Source organism: Lactuca serriola, chromosome 7, assembly GCF_051521515.1.
Source record: "Lactuca serriola cultivar US96UC23 chromosome 7, Lser_US96UC23_V15, whole genome shotgun sequence".
NCBI classification, from domain to species: Eukaryota; Viridiplantae; Streptophyta; class Magnoliopsida; order Asterales; family Asteraceae; genus Lactuca; species Lactuca serriola.
This window is the reverse complement of record NC_136414.1, coordinates 103,511,332-103,526,008: the sequence shown is the minus strand read 5'-3', so window position 1 is coordinate 103,526,008 and position 14,677 is coordinate 103,511,332.

Genomic DNA, 14,677 nt, shown 5'->3' with positions numbered 1-14,677 from the left:
TTCATGGTGAAAGGTATAACTCCATTATCATAACGGGAAAGCACATTGCACATATAACACATAACATACAACTGTCCCTATGTTGAACTCACTGTGAAATAACCGAATGATAAAATGCTGATTTAGGCAACACTTCGTCTCTAAAAATGACTTTCTTTGACGAAACCGGGGATTTTTGTTGAAAACCGGGCTTTGTGTGGGTAGAGTTTCGACTAAAAATATTATTTTATCGGGGTCTTCGGTGCGTCGGGACTTGCTTCGGGTGTTGGGGTGATTTTCTAGGCTTCGGGGGATGTTAGGACAATTTGAGAGAGGGTAGAAGGTAAAAGAGAGTGAAAGAATCTGAAAATTAGCAACCATTTCCGGAGGGCTTCGCTTGCTATTTATAGTAGGAGCCTGACCCTCGGTACGCTCGGTGTACCTGCGAGGACGCTAGGGCATACTCGCGAGAACACGGGGCGTTTCGAGAGACGAGTAACTGGTTCGGTTTCCGGGCCTCAAACGCGTCGATGTGTGAGATATGTGTAATCCGTCCAAAGAAAGAGGCGATGTGGCCAACTTCAGACCTTGTCCGAGTACGCAAGGCGTAAACTCGTACGTTGGGCGTACGGTTTCGGATAAGTCTTGAATTTTATATTTAAATCTTCAAAAAATCATATCTTTAACATACGGGCTTCGTTTTTGACATTCTTTATATCCACGCATAGGTGAAATTATGCTCTACAACTTTCGTTTAGAATCTATCGGCTAATTTTGATTTCATTTTTAATATTATATTTTTAACAGGCCGGGACACGAAAAGTCCGTTAAAAATTCATAACTTCTTCATCTGACGTCCGTTTTCTTCTGTCTTTTCACCGTTGAACTAATATTACCAAGATCTTCAATTCTCGTTTAGGTTGTATCAGCTAAAAATTGCTCGATCTATAATTCGAATTTCGAGCTAAATACTACTATGCCGATTCTTAGAAAAATCATAACTTTCTCATATGAACTCAGATTTGGACGTTCTTTTTATGAAAGCTTTCGGTTTGACGAATACTACGACTTTCATTTAGATCACTAAAGCTAAAAAGTAGTTAATCATAAACTCACTTTTTACGTCATATGGTGTCGTGCCGGTTCTGTTACGAAACTTCAATAAGTCTTAACTTCTTCGTTCTAACTCAGATTTCAGTAAGGTTTTTGCATAATTGTTTCTAAAGAGGTAATCTACAACTTTCAACATCATTATTTTTACTTATTTCCAACTTTATGTTTTCGTTAATTTCAATAATTGACTTTTGAATGGAATCTCATAAGACTTCCAATACTTCCCGAATAATTCTAAACATAGTTTTACTTCAAATCTCATAAAACTATCTTGTTAGAACTTAATGCTCAAAACCATATAATATTTAATAATATTCAATTTTTAAACTAACAAAACATGATAACTGAACGTGTATGTTACATTATTATCAATAAAAGTGAATTTTTGATTTGTTTATTTTATATTTTTATATTTCCTTCCAATTGCATTTATGTTGGTGGTTACACTCTTTATTGGAAATGTTTAATGTGGATTTGATTCTTAATAATAGCGTTTGTGGTAGTATCATGATTAAGCAAGTGAAAATGAAATCTCATCACCCAAGTTCCAACTAGATAGAAACTTGGAGTCATACAATTCGAATTGTGTGATGTATGAGAATCTTGATATTCGGAAAATTATGACCAATTCATTGATCACTTGTTTAGGTGAGTCAAAGTGAACGACTAATGGATCTAGTACATATTGATATGGACTGATTAGATCCACCACAAAGGATGGTAAGTCTATTCGTCATGATTTACTTATGATTCAGTAAACATTGTTGTGTTTATAAGATTAATCATGATTCAGATACTTTGAAAACATTCAAAGAGTAATAGAATGTATAGAAGAATCTATTAGGCAGAAAGATAATGGTTTCTCCAATCTGAAAAGAAAGGATAGTACTTTAGTATCATGTTTTGTGATCATCTTAATGATTATGGAACTATATCTCAATTGATCCTCGAAGAACATCTTAGTAGAATTGTTTGACTAAGAAGATGAATCAAATATTGTTGAAATGGTTCAAATCAAAAGATGAGTCACACTTTATTTTTTCAATCAAGTTTTAGAGACATGCTCTAGTTACTTCGAATCGTATCTTGAAACTTATTTCAAACTAAGAAGGTTTATAACACCCCATGAAATGTGGAGTAATAATGTTTTCTTACACTAGCATGTTTGGAATTGGGAGTTGTGATGTTTTGGTTAAAACAAAGGATAACTAAAACTAATTCAATGAAGTGTTTTCTCGTCGGGAATCCACACTAACTTTTGAATGTTTGTTTTTGCTTATCAAGGAATGTTCCTTGATAGAGAAACTCATATGTCAAGAAGTCAATGGGAGTCTTATTGATCTTGAATTGTTTCAAGAATCAATCGAGAATAAACCTTTTAGTAATCACTAGCACACGACCTGAGGTTGATAACCTATCGTGTTAAGTTGACACATTCTTGTTTCTATGCACCTTCCATCTACGAGATGCTTGTTTCAATCCATAAATGGACTTCCCAAGCTTGCACACTCTATTAGGGTGTTTTGCATCGAAAAAACACTCTAGCTAACTCGTGTAAAAATCTTCAGCCAACTTCCCATTAAGGAAAGCGGTTTTAACATCCATCTGCCATATTTCATAATCATGAGATGCAACCATGGCTAGCATAACCCTAATAGACTTTATCTTTGCAACTGGTGAGAAGGTCTCATCATAGTCAACTCTCGGATCTTGAGTAAATCCCTTCGCAACCAACCGCACTTTATAAGTGTGTACTTTCCCATCCATGTTGGTCTTCTTCTTGAAGATCCATTTGCACCCAACTATCTTACGACCTGGAATATTGTCAACCAAATTCCAAACTTCTTTGTCATACATGGACTGAATCTCGCTGTCCACAGCCTCTTTCCAGTTTGCAGACTCCGGGCCTGCCATGGCTTCCTTGTAGCTGTTAGGTTCATCCAAATTTACTAGTGTACTATCACTAATAAACATATCATCCTCACTTGTTATATGAAAACCATATAACATAGGTGGAACACTAACTCTACTGGAACATCTAAGAGGTAAGGACTCGTCAATTGGTTCAATAGGAGTTTCTTCCTCGGGTTGAGCACTAGTGTTAGAGGTTCCTTCATCACTTGATTCTTGAAGCTCTTCAAGATAAATTTGACTCCCACTGTCCCCTTGGCTTATAAGTTCTCGCACTCAGAAAACCCCTCTCCTTGCAACGAAGACAACATTGTCACTTGATCTATAGAAGAGATATCCAAAGGACTTCTGCAGGTAGCCGATGAAAATACACTGCTCACTACGAGGTTCGAGCTTTTCGTGAGTCTCTCGTCTTACGAAAGCCTCGCAACCCCAAACCTTGATATGTGCCAACGAGGGAGCTTTCCCTGTCCACATCTCATGAGGTGTTTTGGAAACCTTCTTTGTATGGACTAAGTTAAGGATATGGGCGGCAGTCTCTAAGCCATACCCCCAAAATGAGATAGGTAATAAAGCACGACTCATCATGGAACGAACCATGTCCAACAAGGATCGATTATGCCTCTCTACCACAACATTTAACTACGGTGTCCTAGATGGCGTCAATTGCGCAACAATTCTACACTCCTTGAGGTAGTCGTGGAATTCAAGACTAAGGTACTCACCACCTCGAACGGATAGGAGCATCTTAATTTTCATGCCTAGCTGGTACTCCACTTCTTCTTTAAACTCTTTGAACTTTTCAAAGGTTTCTGACTTGTGTTTGATTAAGTAGATATACACATATCTGCTATAATCATCGGTGAAAGTCACATAGAAGCGGTTCGCATCCCTTGTGATTGATCTAAAGGGCCCACACACATCGGTATGTATGAGATCCAATAAACCCTCACCTCTTTCACAAGTGTCAGTGAAGGGTGATTTGGTTATCTTTCCATGTAAACAAGACTCGCACACGTCATCATCCCTAAGGTCGAATGACTCCAACACTCCATCCTTTTGGAGTTGGGCTATGCGCTTCTTGTTGAAATGTCCAATACAACAATTCCACAAGCATGCTTTGTCCAAACTATTGGAAGAATCGATATACAACACATCATTTCCTAAGCTGTCTACAACCATCACAGTCTCATATATTCCATTACAAGGCAATGCTTCAAAATAGAAAGAACCATTAAAGAATGCATTAATAGAAGCCTTTTCATTATCAAACGAAAATCAAAAACTTTGTCTATACAAACCATGAAAAGAAATAATGGTTCGTGTCATTTTTGACGAATAACAACAATTATTCAAATCTAAACCTAACCCACTACTAAGCACTAAAGAAAAAACTCCAATCTTGGTGACATGCAACGCTTTCCTATTCCCCATGATGAAGTTTATCTTCCCATGCTCCACATCCCTACTTGTTCTTAGACCCTACAAATCAGAACAATTATGAAAACCACATCATGTATCGAGGACCCTAGACATATCATGTGATGAGTTGTTAGAATGAATAGTACAGATACCTGTGAAGGACGGTTTGATATTTCCATCCTTGATATCTTGCAAGTACTTCGGGAAGCTTCGTTTCTATTGCCTCTTGTCGTGGCACTAAAATCAATCAGCATCCTTTAGGTTCGAGGAGGGTACATCGGGACCAACCTAGGTTCCACTAGAAGAGGTGCCATCTTGGGACATTCCCTTGTCGTGGCTCTTAGAAGGAGCCTTCCACTTCTTACCCTTCCATTTCCCAATGGCCAAGACAGGGGCAGTAGCAGTAGGAGTTGATGCAATGGGTTTTCCTTTCAGACTACTCTCAGCAGTCCTTAGCATGCCTTGAAGCTTGCTTAGAGTGGTGTCCTCCTTGTTAATGTGGTAAGTCATATGAAACTGGTCGTAGCAAAGAGGTAAGGAGTGTAGAATAATATCTATGGCCATCTCCTCATCGAATTTAACATTTAACATCAGCAAGCGGTCCACACACCTCTGCATTTTCTGTAGGTGGGCCATGACAGACTCTCCGTCCTTCATTTTGGTAGTGATCATCGAAGCGATGATCTCATACCTTTCCTTCCTCGCTCTTTGATGGTACGAATCCATCAAATATTGATGAATCTCATAAGGGTAGTAGTACGCATAGGACTTTTGGAGTTCGGCGGTCATAGACGTGAGCATGATGCAATGAACCTTCGTAGCATCTCGCTCGTGAGCCTTATAAGCAACGATCTGCTCGGGAGTGGCAGTTTTGACGTTGACTTCTTTCAGCTCCTTGTCGAGAACATACTCCTTTTCCTCGTAACGGGTGACCATTCGAATATTGCGGATCCAATCATTGAAGTTGGTCCCATCAAAAATCACCCTCCCACACAAATTCATGAGTGAGAATGATTCCGAAGAGGTCGAGCCTAAATCGTTGTTGTTATTCGAAGTAGACGTCTGAAATAGAAAAGAGACAAAGTTTGATTAGATAAGAATCCCCAGTTAAACACCCAAATAAGAAATTAGGGCTAGGATCCAACAAAAGTATTTTCAATTTAGAAGAGGGATGTCGTAATCTAAACAACAAATAATTTGAAGGTAATTTAATGATGTTCAGTAACACTTAACAAACTATCTAAAAGTTGTTCACATACTTGTTTCACAAAACCAACTTACATGTCCTCCAAAAGCATTCAACGTTAATACAAACTATTCTCTTATACCGTCACACTTCATCTTAAACAATCATCAATATTCTTTTAAACTTTTTTGAATTGTTTGCATAACCTTGTATATATGAGCGGTGCGCACTTCGAATTCCACATTTTGATATTTTTCTAGAAGATCCAAGATCGTAGCCTTCAACATGTTAATTTCAGAAGTCAGCATTCGGTGTGCATACCTTTGCATGAGCTTCTCTAAAGTAGTTTTTTGAATTGCACTTCCTTTATGAAGACCTGGTTTCCACTTTGAGATTGGTTGTCCCATATAGGTCTCTATATGTCTAATTGCAAACACCCCACAATCAACTTTGTTTTTAACTGTTCTCCATGGCATTTCTAGTCGTTGGGGGTATGATACTTTCTTTTGAGATGGCATTATGGTTTATTTCTTTAACGTATCTCACAAAAAAATTAATAATCACTAAATAAAATAAAAGTTAAGATATTTAATAAAGTGGTTCTTATACGTTGTTGTGAATTGGATACTTACCAAAGGTTTTAATAGTACTCCATATTTCCCTTCATAATCTCCCTCAACTGTACTGTTTTCCAGAATTTCAATTGATGATTTCTTTAAGTTGAAGACAATCACAAAAATGTGAGCACTTCTAACAACTGGAAAGAAGACATTTTTTATGTATATAATGGTAAGTATTTGTTTTGTTGATAATATATATATATATATATATATATATATATATATATATATATATATATATATATATATTATAACAAGTTTAATTAACATACCATGTCAATATCTTTTATGTTTAAGATTTTTGTGTACCCATTAATGATGTCATGAAAGTTCTCCTTGAATTTTCCATACTTTCTTTCATCAGACAATGTTGAAGATACATCAGCATTCTATAACCAAAATAATTTTAAAGGATTAGTAAGTTGTTAAACGTAAATGAATACATCATGTTGGTATATTAATCATATGTTTATACTAAAGATATTTATTTTTGTTTTTATATTCATAAATGAATACATCATTTTATTATAATCATATGTGAATTTGAGTGGCATATACATAATTATCTTAAATGATAGTAAATAAATATAATATTCATAAATGAATACATAATATTTGTATATTCATTTATCAATAAAGAGCACGAAATTACAGAAACTTCAACTTTTAAGAAAAGTGGAGGCTAAGTAAATCACCCCTAGTGTCTAAAACTTCTGCAAAAATCTATGTGTTTACATATAGACTTTCCATAATCGCTCTTTCTATTAACTGGCCATATTTTGTCTGGATAACCACATCTCTGCATATATACAATTAAAATTTCATACATTATTATCTATATAATAATCATATATGAATATGTCTATAAAATAAAGCTACTTACGATGTGTTCCCTTGCAAGTTGAAAACCATTCACAGACAATACTCTCCTGATGTGCCAGTTTAGGTTTTATGTCTATTATCTTGCATTTGTAAGGTGATTTGAAAGCATCAACATGATTTTTCTCTCTTGATTCATCCATATCATGATTTGATGGTCCTAGTTCAGTAGGAATTGCTACAGAGACTGGATTTGGATTAAGAACATTTTTGTTTGCTAATCTGATCATAACCCTCTGATGGTCTTCTATGATTTGTTTCTTTGTAACTGGTTTTTTTGTGAAGATTCTTTGTATTTTGTACTTAAAGTTTGATTTGAATCTTGACTAAGACCTAGACTAAAGCTTGGATAAGTATTATCTTCATTTTCTGATTTTTTTTACCTACCAGAAGATTTGTCATGTAAATAATTATATGTTAATTATAATATTTTTTTTATATTTTTTCATATGTGATTATTGATCATTCCAGTCATATATGATTTTTTAAATGTTATTCCAAATTGTTACCTTCTTCATTTCCTTTTGTCTTGTCAGCTTCTCCTCTTTTTTATGTTTATTTTTAGACTTTTCCTCACCTGAAAGATGCACAACACATATCAATATTTTATCTATATTCAAAATATTGCATTACTGCTTATTCATAAATGAATATAAATATTTTAATATGTTAATTTATGAATAAGTAATGCATAACATTACTTATGAACAAGTAATTCTATATTTTACTTATTAATAAATAAAAAGTGTGTTATTCAAAAAATCAATGTAAGCATTACTTAGATTGTATTATTCACTTGTGAATAAGTAATATATTCAGTTATGAATAAGTAATATATATCATTACTTATGAAAAAGTAACACTATATTTTTTTATTTATTCACATATTATCTTCTTCTTTTGTGAATAATCAATCTTATTATATTCACTTATTAGTGAATGAACCATTTACCTCTATCATCTACATTTCCTTTTTGAACTTCTATTAGTTTATCTCCGCCTCCCTCTTTCCCTTTTGTCTTCTTTGCTTCTGCTCCTCCTTTATTTCAATGTTTAGACTTTCCCTTCCTTAAACATACTACATTATATATGAATATTATATCATTTTTACTCATTTATGTAGTGTCTTATTCACTTATGAATAAGCAATCTTATTTAAAAAAAATCAATATAAGTATTGTAATATTCACTTAATAGTGAATCATTCATTTACCTGTATCATCTCTCTTTCCTTTGTCAACTTCTCATCCTTGTTTATGTACTTTTCTGAGTTCCTCTTGTCTACAAGATCCTTATAATATTATATATTAAGTATATTTAATTAATGAATTAGTGAATCTATAATAACATTTTTTATTTGTAAATAAATAATAAATTGATAGTAACATACCTTGAATAACTTGACTGATCACAATATTAGTTTTACTTCTAGTCATTGGTGACACTGGTCAAAATTAAATGAAAAATGTGTTATTGTGTATTAATATTTTTATAAAATAAAAGTAAGTCAAAATTTACCTATATCAATATTATCCAATGTAGTTTTCATTTCAGAGTCATTCCAGATTTCATCTTGTTGACTATTTAAACTAGAAAATCCAATTCCAATGATATTATCCACAATGTTTTCAACAAAATTATCCAACATATTTTGATTTGTTTCATTTTTTGACTAGTCTCTCCATGATTATTTGTTTCTTCAGTCCCATCATCGTTTTTCTTTTCATGATTCTCATTTTCATTGGTCTGTCTAGTTTTCTGTTTTACTTCAGTTTCACCTTCTTTTCTATTGTTATTTCCTTCATTCTTTATTACTTCATTCTCTGTTTCGTTTCCATAAAGCAAATAATCTACTTCCGGTTGACTTCCATCATTATCATTGTCTTCTTCACCATTTCCCTTTTTATCTTCATTCTCTTTGTCATCATTTGTTTTTTGACCCATTGCTGGTGTCAAATTGATACCTTCAAGACCAGTTTCATTACTTGGAAATTTCAAAAAAAAATTGTGCTTTCAGTTTTTTCTTCAACGCATATTCGTGATCTTTTCTTTGAAAATCCTGAAACTTTCATTTTCAGGGAACTTTGTTATTGCATCATTCAGCTTTTCCTTCATCCTCTCAAAACTATCAATCATTTTAGATAATTTTGATTCATATGCCTTTGTAATAAAAGAAGTATGAATAAAAATTAATATAACAAATTACTGTAATCATATATGATTAACATATTCAGAATAATGTAACGCCCGTAGATCAGGGCTAGTCAATTTAGAGACGATAAGCATCCAAAAAATGTATTTCTGATGGAAGATTATTTAGAATGAATAATCTTAACTAAGTTGTAGTATATGTTACAGAGATTTTGTACATATAAAGAACGCCGAAATCCGAGTTATAACGAAGAAGTTATGACCTGTCGAAGTTTCACGACAGAACCGGCGCGACATAGCGCGACGTAAAAAGTGAATTTACGTTAGAACGATATTTAGCCTTAGCGATCTAACCTAAAGTCATAGAATACGTTAAACCGTGAGCGTGCATAAAAAGAACGTCCAAATCTGACTTCGTTTGAGGAAGTTATGATTTTTCTAAGTTTCGACTTAGCGGTATGCAGCCCAAATACTCGATTTGAGATCGAGTTGTTTTTAGCAGAAACAATCTAAACAAGAATCGAAGATCTTGTTAATATTAGTGAAACGATAAAAAGATAGGCGAAAACGGACGTCAGATGAAAAAGTTATGAAATTATAACAGAGTTTTCCTGTCCCGGCCTACTAAAAATAAATAATAAAAATATATTCAAAATTAGCCGATGGATTCTAAATGAAGGTTGTAGAGTATGGTCTCACCTACGCGTGGATATAAAGAACGTCGAAAACGGAGCTTGTATGCGAAAGTTGCACAATTTAGAAGTTTGACGAGTCAAATTACGCCGAGCGTAATTTGAGTACGCCCAGCGTACTCAAAGGGGTGCATGTTGCCTGACCAATACTCGAGTGCCACCAAGTGACGCATGTAGTGACGTTTAGTACGCCCATCGTAAGGCCTGGTATGCCCATCGTACTTAAGGTTACGCCCAGCGTAATCCCAGACCCAGCAGCCTATAAATAGAACCCGAGATCAGCCATTTTCCTTGCTACTTTTCTTCCTTTCTCTCTAAGTTTTGCATCGTTTTGCATGTCAATTATATCCCGAAGCCCCAGTATCATTCCCGAGTCCCGAAGCAAGTTCCGAAGTCCCAAAGATCCCGAGGAGCGTTATTCCTGAGCCGAAGCCCTGCCCGCGAGGAACCCGGTTTTTGTGAAGATCTTCCAGATCTACCGAAGAATACTACTTCTACAAGTCGTAGTGCTGTCCGAGCATTGTCTAATCAAGTGAGTGTGTAGTTACTTTCTTCTAACACATAAATATGAAGTATTTTCTATGAAATACGTGTTATGTGTATATATATATTATTTGTCTATTTGAGATGGGTGTGGAATTGACGTTTTATACAGGTGTTAAATGATTTAAACTGTGTAAATATTTATATCTATGAAAATGTTGGGTAGAACATGGGTAGATGGGATAGTTGGTGACTATGGAGTTAGCGCCTATTGTATAAACCTTAGCGACGATGTGACTTCCTGCCTATTAGATGAACCTTGGCGACTATGGAGTTAGCGCACGTTGAGTAAACTTTGGCGACTATGGAGTTAGCGCTTGTTAAGTGAACCTTGGTGACTATGGAGTTAGCACCTGATAGCTATGGATTTAGTACCTGATAGATAAATTTTGGCAGCAATGGACTTCGTGCCAATTCCTTAGGTAAATCCTTAGGAACGAATGAATGAAGGATAAGTTGGTTCTTAGGATAAAACATCAAGAAATAAAGAAGATAATGGGGATGGGTAATTGGGTTGATTATTTGCTGATTAAATATCATAATTATATTATTGTAGGTTGAAAACCCTATATGCTCACCAGGCTCCCAAGCCTGACCCACTCAGTTTTCTTTGTATCACAGGTATCAATACGAAGACATATTTCACTAAGGGATTAAAGGAGATGACGGACGTGGATGCAAGTACAAGGATTTCATGGCATCGGAAGGGAGGACTACAGTGGAACCGTTGGTCAAGCCAACCCACCAATAGTTCGCCAAAACAACCAGGATGGAGGAAATGACGGACGTGGGTGCAAGTACAAGGATTTCATGGCATCCAAACCAACGTGTCTTTCTAGGAGCCCGACACCGGTGCAAGTCATGGACTGGATCTCCAAAATGGAGACAATGTTTGAAAGTTGCGAATGTAGCAACAGACAGAAGACCGCTCTCACAATGCGTCTGTTAAAATCTGGAGTACTGATCTGGTGGGAGTCACTGGCTGGTTCGATTCCCAAGGGGGAAGCTAGCAATATGTCTTGGGAAGAGTTCGTGGTGCAACTAAAAATGCAATACTGCTCTGAGCAAGATCTTCTGGATATCAACAATGAGTTCCAGAATCTGAAGAAGAGAAAATTGAGCACCACTGAATACGTTACGAGCTTTACGAAGAAGATGAAGCTTTATTCCATACCTAATTCCAAATGAACTTTCCAAGGTCAACAAGTTTGCCAATGGATTACTAGCGGACTTTGGTCCGATAGTTAAGCAAGCAACCACTCTGAAGGCCACCATCTGGGCAGCCAAGAATGTTGAGACCCAAATAAAAGAAAAAGGGCCTGGAAAGAGCTGAAGTTGGAGAGAAAAGGAAACATGAAGGATCTTCAATAATCGACAAAGAATGCAAATTCTCAAAATCTGGGGGAAGAGATGAAGCTATGTGGTGTGACTAGTGTAAAAAGAAACACTTCGGGAAATGTAGCGAGGAGATGACTTGCTACAAATTTGGGAAGACAGGGCACTACGCAAACAAGTGCGCACCTATCAAGAAGGTTTGCTACAGATGTAACGAAGAAGGGCATATTTCTAAAGATTGCCCAAAGAAAAACACACCTCCACAGCCAAGGGAATTCCACATGCTCCTCGATGAAGCAGAAAATGATGGGAGGATTAAAAGATGAAGACTTTGTATCTATATATAAAGTCTGTATCAGGAAGTGTAGCCTGTTAGAGGCATAGTATAGGGTAAACATGAACCTTTGTGTAATCATTTCAAGAAATAATATAAACCCTCGTTTTGTTATCTGATGTGTTGAATGATTATATTATTTATGTATGGTGACTTGGTTGACTGCGAGACAATACTTGGGACAAGTATGAGTAGGTGTGAATGGTAGTAGAGATCTATACTACCGGAAGCACAAGACTCACGCTTGGATCAGGGAAAGTCAGAAGGTTACCAAGAAGCTAGTAATTGATTTCGTTTTATTCAAGTTTGTCATTACCCTAGTTTCAGTAATGGCTAGTAGGATGATGGTTATTCCGACCCTAGTGGTCATATCAAATTGAGTCCGACTACGATGAGAGGCCATCGGGACACGACACATCGGTCTGTTACAATAAATAAAGGAATGTATTTATCCTAAGAAGAAGAAGGAGTCCACAATAAGGATTTATTTTGTAACTTGAAGGTTACGATTGAAATTCCAACTTAGTATGAAAAGCAGATGAAAGATTTAGCATCACGGTTATTAATTAGGATGGAAATTTAACGTAAGGACTGTTTCGTTGATGATTCCGGGACGTAATCATCCTAAAGGGGAGATAACTGTAACGCCCGTAGATCAGGGCTAGTCAATTTAGAGACGATAAGCATCCAAAAAATGAATTTCTGATGGAAGATTATTTAGAATGAATAATCTTAACTAAGTTGTAGTATATGTTACAAGGAATCCGTCTATATAAAGAACGCTGAAATCCGAGTTATAACGAAGAAGTTATGACCTGTCGAAGTTTCGCGACAGAACCGGCATGACACAACGCAACGTAAAAAGGGAATTTACGTTAGAACGATATTTAGCCTTAGCGATCTAAGTGAAAGTCGTAGAATACGTTAAACCGTGAGTGTGCATAAAAAGAACGCCCAAATTTGACTTCGCTTGAAGAAGTTATGATTTTTCTAAGTTTCGACTTAGCGGTATGCAGCCCGAATACTCGATTTGAGATTGAGTGGTTTTTAGCCGAAACAATCTAAACAGGAATCGAAGATCTCATTAATATTAGTGAAACGATAAAAAGATAGGCGAAAACGGACGTTGGATGAAAAAGTTATGAAATTATAACGGAGTTTTCCTGTCCCATCCTACTAAAAATAAATAATAAAAATAAATTCAAATCTAGCCGACGGAGTCTAAATGAAAGTTGTAGAGTATGGTCTGAGCTACGCGTGGATATAAAGAACATCGAAAACGGAGCTCGTATGCAAAAGTTACGCAATTTAGAAGTTTGACGAGTCAAATTACGCTGAGCGTAATTTGAGTACGCCCAACGTACTCAGAGGGGTGCAAGTTGCCTGACTAATACTCGAGTGCCACCAAGTGACGCATGCAATGACGTTTAGTACGCCCAGCGTACTGAGTATACCCAGTGTAATCCCAGACCCAACAGCCTATAAATAGAACCCGAGGCCCCGGTATCATTCCCGAGTCCCGAAGCAAGTTTCGAAGTCCCGAAGATCCCGATGCGCATTATTCCTGAGCCGAAGCCTTGCCCGCGAGGAGCCCGGGTTTTGTGAAGATCTTCCAGATCTACCAAAGAATACTACTTCTACAAGTCGTAGTGCTGTCCGAGCATTGTCTACTCAAGTGAGTGTGTACTTACTTTCTTCTAACACATAAATACGAAGTAGTTTCTATGAAATACGTGCTATGCGTATATATATTATTTGTCTATTTGAGATGGGTGTGGAATTGAAGTTTTATACAGGTGTTAAATGATTTAAACTGTGTAAGTATTTATATCTACGAAAATGTTGGGTAGAACATGGGTAGATGGGATAGTTGGTGACTATGGAGTTAGCGCCTATTGTATAAACCTTGGCGACAATGTGACTTCGTGCCTATTTGATAAACCTTGGCGACTATGGAGTTAGCGCACGTTGAGTAAACTTTGGCGACTATGGAGTTAGCGCTTGTTGAGTAAACCTTGGCGACTATGGAGTTAGCGCTTGTTAAGTGAACCTTGGTGACTATGGAGTTAGCACCTGATAGTTATGGATTTAGTACCTGATAGATAAATTTTGGCAGCAGTGGACTTCGTGCCAATTCCTTAGGTAAATCCTTAGGAACGAATGAATGTTCTTAGGGTAAAACCTCAAGAAATAAAGAATATAATGGGGATGGGTAATTGGGTTGATTGTTTATGATTAAATATAATAATTATATTATTGTGGGTTGAAAACCCTATATGCTCACCTGGCTCCCAAGCCTAACCCACTTAGTTTTCTTTGTATCACAGGTATCAATACGAAGACATATTTCACTGAGGGATTAAAGGAGATATAAATCATTAGTGTAAGTAAATGTAAGTTATGTTTAAGCTTATGTGTCTGTATCGGAACATGACATCCCGAGATTTTGTTATATAATGAAAAATACTTTTCTTTAAGAAATGCTTTGATAAATTTTTCTCATATTTTGTTT